Consider the following 15,369-nt stretch of genomic DNA (forward strand, 5'->3'; position numbering starts at 1 on the left):
AAAATTGGAGCAAAGCTGGAACAGTTGAGCAACCAATCAGGTTATAGCTGCTTAATGAGAGTATCTGACTGGTTGCTCTGGGTAACTGTTCTGATTTTACTCCAAGCTCCATTACACCTGTCTCGATAAACTACTAAATTCCACTAAGAACCCCTTTTTTAAAAAAAAAATGGAAAAAAAGCAAACTATGTTTGCAATCAGCTGTAAAGATGGTAACTATATCATCTGATTGGCACTGAACTGAAGAGTAGTATTTGGGCACTCTTCATACCAATCAAACACAGGTTCTGCAGCTAAAAATCCTGTTTAAAGGACAACTGAAGTAAGAAGAATATGAAGGCTACCATATTTACCGCCAGAGGGTGCCGCTCAGGCCCTGCTGGGCCGATTTTGATAAAATAAAAAGCAGCACACGCAGCCGGCACTTTGCCAGCCGCGTGTGCTGCCTGATCGCCGCCGCTCTGCGGCGATCCGCCGCATGCAGCGGCGAAAGAGGGTCCCCCCAGCCGCCCGAGCCCTGCGCAGCCGAAACAAATAGTTCCGGCCAGCGCTAAGGGCTGGATCGGAGGCGGCTGACGTCAGGACGTCGGCTGACGTCCATGACGTCACTCCGCTCGTCGTCATGGCGACGAGGAAAGCCAAACAAGGAAGGCTGCTCATTGCAGCCTTCCTTGTTACTTATGCTTGCCGGAGGCGATCGGAAGAACGCCTCCGGAGCGCCCTCTAGTGGGCTTTCATGCAGCCAACTTTCAGTTGGCCGCATGAAATAGTTTTTTTTACTTGCTGGTGATTGTTCATTTGAACACATTTTAAAAATTTAGCTAAGTCACCTGAAGCAGTCTGTTGAAAAGTGTGAACAGCAGACTGTGGGCAGGGTGCTGCTACTTTGCAGACCATCATTGTGCTGTTCAGCCCACAGCCCTGGAAGTCTATACTGCAGGAAGCAGAGAGGAGGGACCGCTAACCACATTAACCTCCCTGGCCGTATGATTCCTTCCTAATTTCAGGGTCTCAAAGCGGTACAATTTTTTCGTGTGCTTTTAGACCCGAAAAAAAAATAAAAAAAAAATCATACCACGAGAGCCTGGAGCAGCCCCTGCACCTACTCACGCCCCTGGGATCCAGCGCTGCAGTTTTCCCTTTGTCCTCTGGGTGGCGCTGTAACCCTATAGTGAGATTGCCAGCTGTTGTCTTGGCAGGAAGAGGAATGGCCACCAGGAGGTGAGTGAGAATGCACGCTACACACAATGCTCTGCATGGACCTCCCGGTGGCTACCACAATTGTAGCTCGGGGTTACCTTTCTGAGCTGCGGTTTTTCACCCCGAGTGTAGCTCGTGGTTACCACTAAGGAGGTTAAAGAGAAACTTTAGTGAAAATAACATAATGAATAAAAATGACCCATTGTTTACAATATTTATTTATAATTCATATATTATTCATTTTGTCTGTGTTTGCCCATTGTAAAATCTTTCATTTCTCTGATTCACATTCTGAAATTCATCACTGGTGGTGAAATCTTAAGTTCTGCCAGGTGATCTGTACGGAATGATCGCTACAGAGAGTTCTGTGCACAGAAGGAGACATGGCTTGCTTGGAAAAAGACGTTATTTTCCACAAAGCAATGAGGTTCACAGGAAACTGTCAGGACCATGGTCATGGCATCCATCACACTGTGGGAGGGGTTTCACCACAATATCAGTTCAATCCTGGGTTAAAGTTCCTCTTTAAAAACTGATTCATACTACAAGAGCTGATAAAAGTAGCTTATACAGTACACAGATGAAAAACTTTCCTGCTCTTTCCAAATCTGTACAAGATAAATCAAGTGTGGAAACAAGAACATGGATGAGATCCATACATGAGGAACTGTCGCTTATGTGACGACCAAAACATAAGCTGAAAAGCTTACCCAAGAATTTTGCATGATCACGTACCTAAATACCAAATCTAAGGGACAAGTCTCAACATTAGAAATGAGGAATAAAGACAATCAAGTTGTTAAACTTTAATTACAGCACTTTGAAAAATGCATGCACCGCTCCCCACCAAACTCCTATCCCTATGAGCTCAATAGTTACTATAAATAAACCTAAGCTAAAATCTTTGGTTAGGCAATCATTATCACCACTGTGGATATTTCACCATGGACTGGCATGCAGGTCCTGCAAGGTTTGTAGCACTGGAAGCGAAGCTGGGCCACTCCTATTCCATAAGGGCTCTACAATGTCTTACGGGCCCTACCAGTGTGAGCTTTGTCCCCTCCTACAATGTGCTACGTAATGTGAACCTGAGATGGTTCCCTATCGCTAATTTATACTTACCTGGGGCTTCCTCCAGCCCCATGAGTAGCACTGAGTCCCTCATCGGGCCCTCCGTTCAGCCGCAACCACTCCCAGAAATCCGGGCAGTCGCAGGTTTCTGCGCATGCTCAGCTGCGCCGCGCAATCGCACCCAGTCCTCTGCAGTAGCACAGCGCAAAACACTCCAGGGAGGGGAGCACACGGTCGAGCTGCGCATGCGCAGAAGCCTACGACTGCCCAGATTACCGGCAATGGTGGCTGGCGTCGACTGAGTGGATTACTGGGAGTCATACCGCCGGAAGGGCTGAAGAGGACGGTGAGGGACTTAGCGCTGCTCATGGGGCTGGAGGAAGCCCCGGGTAAGTATAAATTAGTGATAGTGCATCATCTCTGGTACACTTTAAGGTTCAGAGGCATAGCACACTGAATTTAGTATGCAAGAAGGAAAAAAACAGGAAAGCCCAAGTTTAGTGACATCATTATGGACCTGTGGCTTATTACACAGGTGTTTAGGGTAGCACAGTGGGGTAGTGGTTAGCGCTCTTGCCTTGCAACGCTGGGTTCCTGGTTCAAATCCCAGCCAGGTCAACATCTGCAAGGAGTTTGTATGTTCTCCCCGTGTCTGAGTGGGTTTCCTCTGGGTACTCTGGTTTCCTCCCACATCCCAAAAACATACAGATAAGTTAATTGGCTTCCCCCTAAAAAAAATTGGCCCTAGACTACGATACAGACAATACATACATTGACATAGTACTATGGTAGGGATTAAATTGTGAGCCCCTCAGAGGGACAGTTAAGTGACAAGACAAAATATATATATATATATATATATACTCTGTACAGCGCTGTGGAATATGTCAGCGCTATATAAATACTAAATAATAACAATAGTGCTGCAACGGCTTCTGGGATTACTTTGAGTCACTGGGGGTTCTTCTTGTTATTGATTTATTTAGCATCAATGCTTGTGGTGTATGTTTGTACCACAAATAAGAACATTGAAAATACACAGCACACGTTCAAACATTTGTGGCAGAACATTTATAGCAGTGACAAGAAGCAAAAGAAACAATAGGGGACGGACCCTCCCTGTATGAGTTAATAATCTAGTAAAGCTAGTAGAACTTTCAGCTGACTTTAATACAGGGAGTGGTGAAATTATGGCAGGATTGTTTCCTAGCAAAACTTTAAAAAAGAAAAGAAAAGACAGAAACCTAGAAAAACACCCTAATGTAAAAGATAAGACCTGCTTACAAGAGGGCCTGCCAAAACAGGTAAAACTACAGATCACAGTGTAGTAGGAAGCTGTACAATATGCTCTGTCCTGGCTGACACATGTCCACCTCTCACTACTAGCGCATAGGAAAGCATGGCGAAAACGCTTTCACTGCGACTTTAAAAAATTGCCAGCGCCTTAAAAAATGAAAAAGTGCCTCAAGTGTGAACGAGCCCTTAGTCTGCTCAGTTTTCCCAGCTACTTTCTTAAATTGATTTTCAGTGACCATATCAAGAAAACACAATATATTTTCGCACGTATATTTTCAAAAATAACATTGGGGAATATTTGCGAGCAACACTGTATGTCACTGCATCCCCACAGATTCCAGCAACTATAGGACACGCCAACTGCATACATTACTTGTACTGAGTTAAACAACTCAAAATATCAGGGATTGCGAAAACATACATTTTATTTGAATTTACACAAAACATTACACCACCCATCCTTCAAATGAGAACTCAAACAGCATTGTTTTACTGGAGCAGCCTGTTGCCTATCCTCACTGCAGAGAGTTACAGTAAATACTGTAATATATTGTGTCTGTGTCATGGAGGTTGTCATCTTGCTGTCTGGCCATTCTGAAATTGACGTAACTGCCATCTGACACTTTTTTCAGACAGTTAAAGGACATATGAGGCGCAGTAAATAAACTAGATTTACTTACCTGGGGTTTCTTCCAGGCCCTACACTCTGTCCCAAGCTGCAGCGCCGGTCTTCTCTCTGGTCCCGCAGTCAGGCTCTGAAGTATGGCAGAGTCTGACCCCCAGCAGGTCCGTCCCCCACCGAGTCCAAACCCTGCAACCCATGCGCCCATGTCCCCAGGAGTGTACACTCCGGAGGCACAGAAGACGCCAACCTGCCAGGGGTCGTTGATGCTTCAGAATCTGACTGCGGGAAAGAAGGTTGTAGCTGTGGCGAGGGACACATTGGCCACCAGGGGCTGGAAGAAGTGGCAGGTAAGTAAAGCTAGTTTATTTACTGCCTCATATATCCTTTAAGCTGGGTATTCACACTTCAATTTTCCGATAAATTTATGGCAGATTTGATCACTTTGATTGAATCTGACATGAATCTATAAACCAAATTTTTCACGTCAATTGACTTTCAACTTATGGTTTTGTGCAGTTTATTGGTCGAAAGTCGGAAATACTGGAAGATCTCTGTGCAATAGGGTGGGCAGAAGGGGTGACCTATAGCATTGCACTGTCCCTAGCAATTCAATATTTACAGTTTAAACAGTACTCCATAGATTTCTGCTGAAACTTTGTAAACTTATTTTTGCAATGTATGGTAGGGATCAGTCACTATCTAATCCAACTTCAATCCTATTGGGATTGATCAGTTTAGCATATTGGACCATAATTGACCCATGCATGACTAACTTTATGGTGTGTAAACGTGCACACTGTTTGTTGATCCCGAGATCAGGACTTTAGCAATGCTTTTGGGGATCATTAATATTTACAAATCCGGTGTTCCGGCTTGTATGCAAATCTGGCATGGAACTGGGCCAATCAAACAAAATTCCTGCTAATATGGATTGGCTGAATTCCAAGATGCATACAATTAGCATTGCATTAACATGTAAGCTAGAATTATTAGCATCTCATTAGACTAACAAGCAATTTTCCTCTCTGTTGTGCCGCGTTCCTGTTTTTACAGGGAAGGCAACGCAGCTCCCCATTGTGGACTTTGTCATGGTATCCCCAATTTGTATTGCCTTGTTTGTGGTTCCCAATGTAATTCCCTCACATTATTGCACATTATTGCTCCTTACAACAGTGTCTTTGTTATATTGGCACCTATAACTGCTCCTGGCACAGTGATCCATATAGTGCTGAGCTATAATGCTCCCCATAAAAGTGACACCAGTGTAACATCCCTTTACAGCAACCCACATGCACAACAATGACAGTTTCTCCAGAATCCCTTACCCTCCATCCCAAGGCAAACACCCAGTCATAGCTAAACTAAAGGCAATTGGCTAATCTTCTACTCATGAAACTTGGCACGGCACCTGTTCAATTAATAAGGTGCCAAGTGGATCAGGGAGAGAAAATTTGATGACTGAGTCTAAATGTGACCCACAAAAGAGGAGTTAGAGGAGACAGATGTGTAGCTATGGGGTAAGGAGAAGGGTAGGAGCCCCTGCTGCCACATGGGGCCCAGAGCCCTTTTTCTACCCGCTCTCTCCTCTGAAACAGAACAGGCTCCCCTTCCCCTGCACTTTTGTTATGGCGACTCTTGTTATGGGTGGGGGGCTATGGTAGCTGTGCTGATATAGAGGACATAGCGTCCACACTTGATGTATGACCCCCTGGTAGATGTACCCCTGGCTTTGATGTTCAACACAGAAGAGGGAGGAGATAGTGTAAACTGCATGCAACCCATATTCACTGATTACATTGATTAACCTGAGGGGCTGGGAGAAATGTGTAAGTGGACTGTAGAGAAATGTGTAAGTGGACTGTAGTTTGGGGATCCTTGATTTAAAGCAAACCTGTGTTTTCCTAACCACCCATCCCCCCCCCCCCCCCCCCAAAAAAAAAAAAAAAAAAAAAAAACATATTGCCAGAATGATCATGTCTTTGGGACCCTCTCTGTCCCATTTTTCCACTCCCTGCTGCTTTTATCTGATCTAAAATGAATTTATAACATTTGATTTTATCTGGCAGCATGGCCGTGACCCTGAAAGTAGTTCTGGGCCATCTTCCCAGATACAATCACATTTTATAAACTGATTTTCGATCATGTAAATGCAGTGGGGAGTGACAAAAGGACATGAGCATTTTGGCAGTATGTTTCTTCGGAGGGTGCAGATGGGAGTGTGGCTGCAATGGGCATCCTTATGGCAGCTGATGCCTCTGCTTTGTTTGGCTGTCCACAAGCCTGTTTTAACGGGTAAAAAGTGGATGCCGTAGGCACCTGGGGATGGGGGAAGCAGGGCTGGGGGCATCGGCACCAAGCAACAAGCCACCAGGAAGAAAACAAGGGGTTAAAAAAGGGGTTTAAAGTGTTCAGGTACCCTTTAAACAGGGGCAGCTCCAGGATTTTTTTATTGAGGGTGCTGTGCAGGTGCTGGATGCACTGGTGAGGTAGATGTCAAACTATGGTGGGCCATGCCACGGCAAAATCAGGGTGTGTCCATGCACTGGAAAGTGAGTGTGGTAATGACGGGTAATGGGCAGGGACAAATGTACAGGAACTTAGCAGCGGTGTACAGACACAAACAGCAAAACTTTGAAATAAGCCCCCCTACTTATTATACATATAGCAGAGATTAGATTAAGAGCTTCTCTAAGGACAGCCCATGATATGAGATGCTTCCCCCCTCCCCCTCCTTGTAGTATATAGGTGGCAAGAGATGCCTTTAAATATAATCGATTCGATTCAATGCAGTTATCATTTCTCAACTCTTCCATCACATTTAACTAATCATGCTTAACTCGTTTGTTCAGTCTTCTGCTAATGTGAATGTTTTATCAAATCGAAACTGTCATCAAAGGATCTTCGCTGAAATGAAGCCAGCATTAACACTTGCCACATACTATAGCAAACTTACAGGTTCAATTGGTGTTCCTGTCCAATGTTTCCACTGTTAGAATGTCTGCCTCCTGCATAGCAAGGTTCCATGAAGTTATACTATGAACTCTAGTCAGGCTCACATATTAGTACATAGTCTACATAACTGTCTTTTTATTACCTCCTCATAAAATGTAACAAAGGTTGAATACACGATCATATGAAGTAATGTTTTGCATGGCTGCGCGTTAACACCTATTCTGACAATTATTTTCCAACTATGGGCCCAATCAATTCTCCTAAATGATATTATCACCTTAGCAAAAATGCCTTTTAAGCCACCAGCAAGCAAGAAAATACTTTTTTTTTTTACACAGTAATTTTTTACATACATTTTGGTACCTTTTTAGTGGCAGAGTGCTCAAAGGCTATTTTAACCACTTCCATACTCGTGGCCTCTACCACCTTAAAGAGTAACTGTAATGCTGGGAATACAGCAGATTTAATGTACGATTATTTTTCCAATCGATTTTCTGATGAATTTCCATTCACTTCTATGAGAAATCGATTAAAAAACAATCGAAAATCAGATCGGACATGTCGGAAATTACCTATCGAACCATCTCTCTGCCAAAAAAATCTCATGGTGTATTCCCAGCATTAGACATTAAATCCAATATCAATTCTCTATTTCCATCTGTTAAATAACTAAAAAGGATGCTTAACAGGCAATGCAAAAGTTCATAACCAATCTGACATTTCTATTCTATATCAATATCAATCCCCATGTCCCCTAGCTCTTACTTGGTACATCAGCCACAAAAGAGAAGTTGCAGTGCATGCCGGGGGTTTGTTTCTCTTCCTCGGTTCCTCTCTGATTGGCCACATCCATGGGGATCCCCCCTCCTCCCCACAGGCTCCCACAGGTTGAAGGCGAACCTGATGTCATTTCCTCCCTTACTCCCACGGATTCCCCCCTCCTCCCTGTGGCATTCTCTCTCCTCCCCGCACTATTGCAGAGCAAAGCGGGGAGGAATAAAGGCAGCGCACACAGACTCACCTCATCATTGTTTCAGGCGCTAGTTTCAGAGCAAGTAATTATCGACTTATGTGTTTTATTTTCCCGACATAGTATGACAAATAGTTCCTCTTTAAGTAACAGAGACTTTTTTTTCCTGAAACAGAGATGTGATTGCTGTGAATGGCTCACAGTGATCACTAGGTTAGGAGCCAATGAAATCGGCTCCTGAGCAGTGCACATAGCTCTGCTGTCAGTGAAACAGCAGAGCTATCAGACTGCAGCGACGTCAGAGCAGCGCAAACGTCGAGAGCAATTGGTCAGCGAGGCGAGAGTAGCTGAAATCTACGTCCCGGCAGGAATAACGACACAAACGGTGTAGATTTTAACTACTGACATCCGCAAGAGGGTAAACAGATGAAAAATTATCTCCTAGGAGAAAACTTAGGTGAAAGAGTGAATTGGATAGGTCCCTATATCCAGGGCCAGTTCTAGACTTTTTGCTGCCTGAGGCAAACTTGTGAGGATGCCCTCACATTTGGAATGATCGCACAGCAACCGACAATTTACTCATTGCTTCATTTAATGTTCTCACATTACATGTTGCAGCTCAACACAATAGCACACTGGCTGGCTGTGAGTCTGTGACAAACAAACTGCTCACCCTCAGCCACTCCATTCCTCCTCAGTCAGGGCAGCAGCGCCACCTCCTCCCTTCTGCTGTGCAAGTCAAATGAAACACTGCTGCCTCTTCCCCCCTCACTCACTGTCATACTCCTCACACAGCACAACAAGCTGCTTTTCCCCAATGATGACCTCTTCACCTGCTCTCCTACTCTGACTACATGCTGTTAGTGTTAACACAGTACAAACATGCTGCCCCTGTAATCTAAGCACCTGATGCAAATGTTTCACCTTGCTTCATGAGAGAGCCGGCCCTGCCTATGTCTCTTGGCTTGTTTAGTAAAACACTTTGACTATCTCCTACGCAGTGCTTTATTCCAATGCATCCAAATCTGTTTCATTCCAGTGGATTGAATTTTGATTGGTTGCTATGAGTGTTCCTCATGGTCACTGTACATGGTGGCTGCTCTTAGTACCTATGTGCTCCAATTACTTTGCAGACAGCATTCTCATCCTTTTATACACCATGGTAACCTCATACAACAGCAGCTGACATATGACTGATGGGGCGAGTTTATCAAGGCTTGAGATGTAATTTAAAAGTCCACTAGCCAGTTTATTTAGCTGTTTTTTTTTTTCTTTTTATTCCCTTCTCTATAATTACTGGAATTAGCAGGGGTGGAAGCAGAAAGCTTGCACAGGACTACTGTATACCGATTCAGAAGCCCAATGACGGATTATTCGACAACTTGATTAATTAGTCATGTTGTCAGGTAATCATCAGATCATTAGCCTTCCGAATCGGATTAGCCATGTCCAAAGTTCTGATTCAGCCCCTGCTAATTTCAGGTCCTAGAGAGCTAAACATTAAGGGCCTGTTTCCACTACACGCAGATTCTGCATGCAGAAAACTGACTCCAATGAATGCCTATGGGAAATCTGCATCAGAAAAATCGCATTCAGTGGAAACAGGCCCATAGACATTCATTGGAGTCAGTTTTCTGCATGCAGAATCTGCGTGTAGTGGAAACAGGCCCTAAGGTGCCACATTGAATCCGTTGCGTCACAATGCAATGCCATAATATTCCTATGGGCTTACACATCAAGTACGGTGCAGCGGGTTCTGATGCAGTAACACACCATGTGTGCTTACGTTACGTTGTGCGTTCACATTACTTTCATTGTATTGCGTCACTGTATAGATATACTTTCATTGTATGCCTCACTGTATAGTCGAATTGCAGCAGTAATGTGTCGTGTGACTTTTCAGCTATGTTGCGTTGCGATATGATCACAACGCAACTGACTTTGCGCGAAATGGCCCAAGAGTTCAATTTAATGCTTGCCTCTAGGTAGACAAGGTGCACAGGAAACTTTCCCAGAACAGTCAGTCACATTTCTTTTTGTTTATTTTACAGCGGAATTGTTGTTGCTCCAGGCAACTGTTCCACTTTTTCTCTAGTTTTATTTGCGCTTGTCTTGTTATCTAATGTCATAGGTGAATCATCTGATAACATACACTGTAAGCAGCTGATTTATCAAGATGGGTGTAAAAATATTCAAGCAATGGAGTCGATGCCCTGCGAAACCATGCAAGACTCAGCCGCTAAACATAATAATGAATCATTGCTATGTTCAAGTTTTGCACTAGGGTAGATAAATCAGTTAGGGCGTCCATTAACAATACAATTTTAGGGAACGATCATCCTTCCTATTCGATAACTGTGATCAGAAGGAAATGATTGATCGAGCCCATAAATGGAATAAAAACATAACCAATAAGATAAATTGAAATTTGTTGTCAATTGGCGTTATCAGCACTATCTGATCCACTTGATTGTAAAGTCGATCATCCGCTAAACTTAACAGTATTTAACATAAACCAGCAGTCACATTATCTTCTACTATATCATGCATATTTCCAACACCCGGTCCTACTATACAAACTTTACAATGCAGATTACATTTTAATTGTCTTTTAACTTACCTTATCTACTACTTTGACCGTCTTTGTGGTCAGGTTAGATTAGAACAAGTTTCCAGAGGTAAAGCAGGTTAGGTAGCAGTAAGAAAGCAGAGAGTAATGGAGCGTCCTCCTAGCCGTTCACTAGCTGCCGCAATCCAGAGTGACGAAGGTGACAAAGGTAGCAGGTCCTATTCTACAGGTGTGCAGGATTACGTAGGCTTTAAGAAGTTGGCAAGAAGCGTCCTCACCGGATCCACTGACACAGTGATGCTCTGAGTGTAGCCGTCTAGCTGTAGTATCTAATCTGGATCTGTAATGTTGCCCCAGCGTGTAATTATGACGTTGGGTTGGCTACGCTCCCTCTTCCCTGACACTGACTTTTCCCCCCTCTCCCTGCTATTAGGCTTGTGTGTCCTTTGTAACTTCGGTCTATTTGGCAGCTGTAACCCCTCCCTGCTCTCTCTGTCCTCTGCTGAAGGCGTATCCTCACGGAGACTGACACTCTGATGGAAGATAACTCGCTCTCTCTAATTACACAAATCAACCTGTTCTGCGAGAAGAGAGTCTGCAAAAAAATAAGGTGTGCAGGTAAAGATGATATTATGTTTAACAATGTACTGCATATTAATGTTGGCCATACATGGATCATTATAATGTGGGTGTTCTGTATGATCATACTACAAAAATAAATAAAAACGACAGAAAAAATGAGCAATTGATGTGACTAAAGGTGGCCACTAACGATATAAATCAGTGAATGATCGTTTACAAACGATTATTCATATGAATGATTGGAAATGATTGTTTGGGACCACTAACGGATTAAAATCTCCTAACCAATCCAATAAGATTAATGAAACTTATCCGACTTTCGGATCGATCCTGTCAATCTGATCAGATGGGTTAGGAGATTTTCGTCCGCTAGTGGTGCGAAACTATAGTTTCCAATCGTTCATACGAATAATCGTTCGTAAACAATCGTTCAGCAAATTGTATCGTTATTGGCCACCTTTAGGTTCGTACACACATCCAAATTTTATCTGCAGATGAATGGCCAATTTCACCACTTCCGTGAGAGCATACCTACAGATTAGGTATTCAAAATCTGTATTCAAAATTCTCCTGTCCGGTGTAGGTAGCTAGCCTTTTAGTACAGTATTAGGTAGCCAGAGAGTGCCCCCAAGTATTAGGTAGTAATTGGTAGCTAGAGGTGACCGCAGCTGAAGGGAGAATTTGTCAGCAGAGGCACATCTAGGTAAAATAGCACCCATAACTAACACTGAAATTGTGTGCCCCCCCCCCCCCCCCAGTCAGAACCCCCTGAATAACAGCATCCCACCTCCCATAGGCAGAGTATCCCCTCCATACAATTCCCTTTACCAAATAAGGGCACTCTTCCTTTCATAGAGCCCTCATTCGCCACACGAATGCATTATCAGGGCAACCCACTGGGTTCTCCAATCACCAGAATGTAATGTGCCCCCAGATACATAAATTGAGTAGCATCAAGTAGTCACATCCCTCCAGACAATCAAGCAGTCACATGCCTTCAGATGAAATAATCAAGTCCTCACATGCCTCCGGATAAAAGAATCAAGTAGTTACATGCATCCAGATAATAGAATCAAGCCATCAACTGCCTTCAGATACAAAAATCAAGTAGTCACATGCATACAGATAAAATAATTAAGTATTCAGAAGAATTAAATATCCAGATGCCTCAAGATGAAATTAATAGCCAAGAAATCCTTATATATAGGTGGTAGGGTGCCCCGGTATAGTTAGTAAGGTTTCCCCTCTATAGGAAGTAAGGGGCCACCAGCATAGGGAGTAAAGTCAGTATCCATTCCCCGGTGTAAGTAGTAAGGTGCCCCCAGTATAGGCATTAAGGTGTCCCCAGTATAGGTAGACAGGTATCCCTGGTATTGGTAGTAATGTTCCCCGATACAGGTAGTAAGGAGTGCCCTGATACAGGTAGTATGGTACCCTGGAATAAGTAAAAAGGGGGCTCACATATAAGTAGAAAGGTGTCCCCGTTATCTGTAATAAGGCATCCCCTGTATAGGTAGAAAGCTGCCCCTAGTATAGATAGTAAGATGCCCCCAGTATAGAGAATAATGTGTCCCCATTTAGGTAGAAAGGTGCACCAGTGTAGGTAGAAAGGTGCTCCCAGTATACAGTAGGTAAGAAGCTGTCCCCAGTATAAGTAGAAATGTGCCCCCAGCATGCCCGTTTCTAGCCCCGTGCGGGGCGTGCCACCGCCCGGGGCGCTGTTGTGAGGGGGCGCTGTAATGGAGGGGGGAGCCGGAGCCGCGGGGAGGGCAACCCTCCCTCTCCCTCCCTCTCCCGGGCCGCCCTCCGTGCTCCCCCCTCAGATGTATAGTGAGCAGCAGCAGCCAGGGAGGGAGCGCTGTATACAACTCACCTCCCTGGCTCCAAGCGCTGCTCTGTCGCCGCCGGTCTTCTCCCATCTGCCTACACGCTTATACACACGCTGCTTCCTGTTTAGCCGGAAGCAGCGTATGTATAAGCGTGTAGGCAGATGGGAGAAGACCGGCGGCGACAGAGCAGCGCTTGGAGCCAGGGAGGTGAGTTGTATACAGCGCTCCCTCCCTGGCTGCTGCTGCTCACTATACATCTGAGGGGGGAGCACGGAGGGCGGCCCGGGAGAGGGAGGGAGAGGGAGGGTTGCCCTCCCCGCGGCTACGGTGCTTCCCCCCTCCATTATGGGGGACAGCTACCTATCTAACCTATCCTGGGGGCACCTACCTAATCTAACCTATGTTGGGGGGCAGCTACCTATCTAACCTATCCTGGGGGGCACCTACCTAATCTAACCTACACTGGGGGGCAGCTACCTATCTAACCTACACTGGGAGGCAGCTACCTATCTAACCTATCCTGGGGGGCACCTACCTAATCTAACCTACGCTGGGGGGCAGCTACCTATCTAACCTATCCTGGGGGGCACCTACCTAATCTAACCTACGCTGGGGGGCAGCTACCTATCTAACCTATCCTGGGGGGCACCTACCTAATCTATCCTACGCTGGGGGGCACCTACCTAATCTAACCTACGCTGGGGGGCAGCTACCTATCTAACCTATCCTGGGGGGCACCTACCTAATCTAACCTACACTGGGGGCAGCTACTTATCTAACCTACACTGGGGGGCAGCTACCTATCTAACCTATACTGGGGGGCACCTACCTAATCTAACCTATGCTGGAAGGGGGGGGCAGCTACCTAATCTCATCTATACTGGGGGGCACCTACCTATCTAACGTATACTGAGGGGCACCTACCTATCCAACCTATACTGGGTGGCAGCTACCTATCTAACCTATACTGGGGGGGCAGCTACTTATCTAACCTATTCTGGGGGCACTTATCTAACCTGTATTGGGGGCACCTACCTACCTAGCTAGCCTATACAGGTGACAACTATACTGGCTACCTATATTGGAGACACCTACCTAAATGACCTATACTGGGGGCACCTACCTATCTAACCTATGCTGGGGGCAACTATTCTGGCTACCTATATTAGAGGCACCCACCTAGCTAACCTGTACTGGGGCACCTACCTATCTAACTTATACCGGGGGCGCCTGCCTATCTAACCTATACTGGGGGCAACTATACTGGCTACCTATACTGGAGGCACCTACCTGGCTAACCTATAGCGGGGGCAACTATACTGGCTCACCTATGCCTGGCTACCTATACTGGGGTACCTATTCTTGGCTACCTATACTGGGGGGACCTATACTAAGTGAAACTAGACCTGGCTAACCTATACTGCGGGCACCCATACCTTGCTCTGGGGGGGGGCGGCGCAATTTTTACACCCTCGCCCTGGGTGCATTTTAGCCTAGAAACTGCACTGGCCCCCAGTATAGGTAGAAAGATGTTATGTCCCCACTGTAGGTAGAAACTCAGATCAGATCTCTCTGTTTGCCCGCTTAGCTTTCTCAGCACAGTGTGCGCACTCACACTGTGTGTGTCATCATGGAAGCAGCTCTCTCACACTCTCCTACTCTAGTCTCCTCTCCCATCAACCCCAGCAGCAACCATGCAGCCAATAAGGAGACAGGAGGGGATGCGAGCGGCACTGAGGATGTTGCCACTTGCCAGGGCGATAAGACGCTGGCAGTGGGGAACTGGGACAAGAAATGAGACAGAGTCCTCTTCTTCTGAGTCAGCAGCATAAACAGGTGCATTGTTTATGCTGCTGACTCAGGGGAATGTGTGGCAGGCAGATGGTATGGGCACAGCTGCAGGAGAAGAGGAGAGAGAGAGAGCACGCATGTGTGTTGACGCATGCACTCTTCCAGGTTGCCAGGCAACTGGGGACGCGCAGCAGGGAAGCTTCGAGAGCGAAGGGGGGCACTCGTACTGTGAGCGCGAGGTTCAGGGATTTTTTTGGGCGCATGGAGATCCGTTGAAGCTGGTTACTACCAGCTCTCTGAGGGAGAAGTGACGCAGTGACAGTGGTGAGGGGAAGGTGATGGGCACGTCCGCCGCAGCTTGATGCGCCTGGGTAGGACAGCAGCAAAAAAAACGGTGGTCCGCGGGAAATCTTCTTTGCAGCCAGCCATAAATTGTCCAGGATGGACGGAATAGCGGGGAGCGAAATTGTGTCAGAGGGTAATA

The 15,369-nt window shown here is 45.6% G+C and overlaps 1 protein-coding gene across 1 annotated transcript in view; it reads right to left on the reverse strand.

Moving 5' to 3' along the window:
• UGT8 (UDP glycosyltransferase 8) overlaps positions 1-11,126 on the reverse strand; it is a 122,926-nt gene extending 111,800 nt beyond the window's left edge. Inside the window, exon 1 of the mRNA XM_068270390.1 lies at positions 10,735-11,126. The gene's annotated coding sequence lies outside the window, so the exon portion shown is untranslated. The remainder of the gene's footprint in view (positions 1-10,734) is intronic.
• Between the last annotated feature and the right edge of the window lie 4,243 nt (positions 11,127-15,369).

This window comes from Hyperolius riggenbachi, chromosome 1 (genome assembly GCF_040937935.1).
Source record: "Hyperolius riggenbachi isolate aHypRig1 chromosome 1, aHypRig1.pri, whole genome shotgun sequence".
Classification (NCBI taxonomy): Eukaryota; Metazoa; Chordata; class Amphibia; order Anura; family Hyperoliidae; genus Hyperolius; species Hyperolius riggenbachi.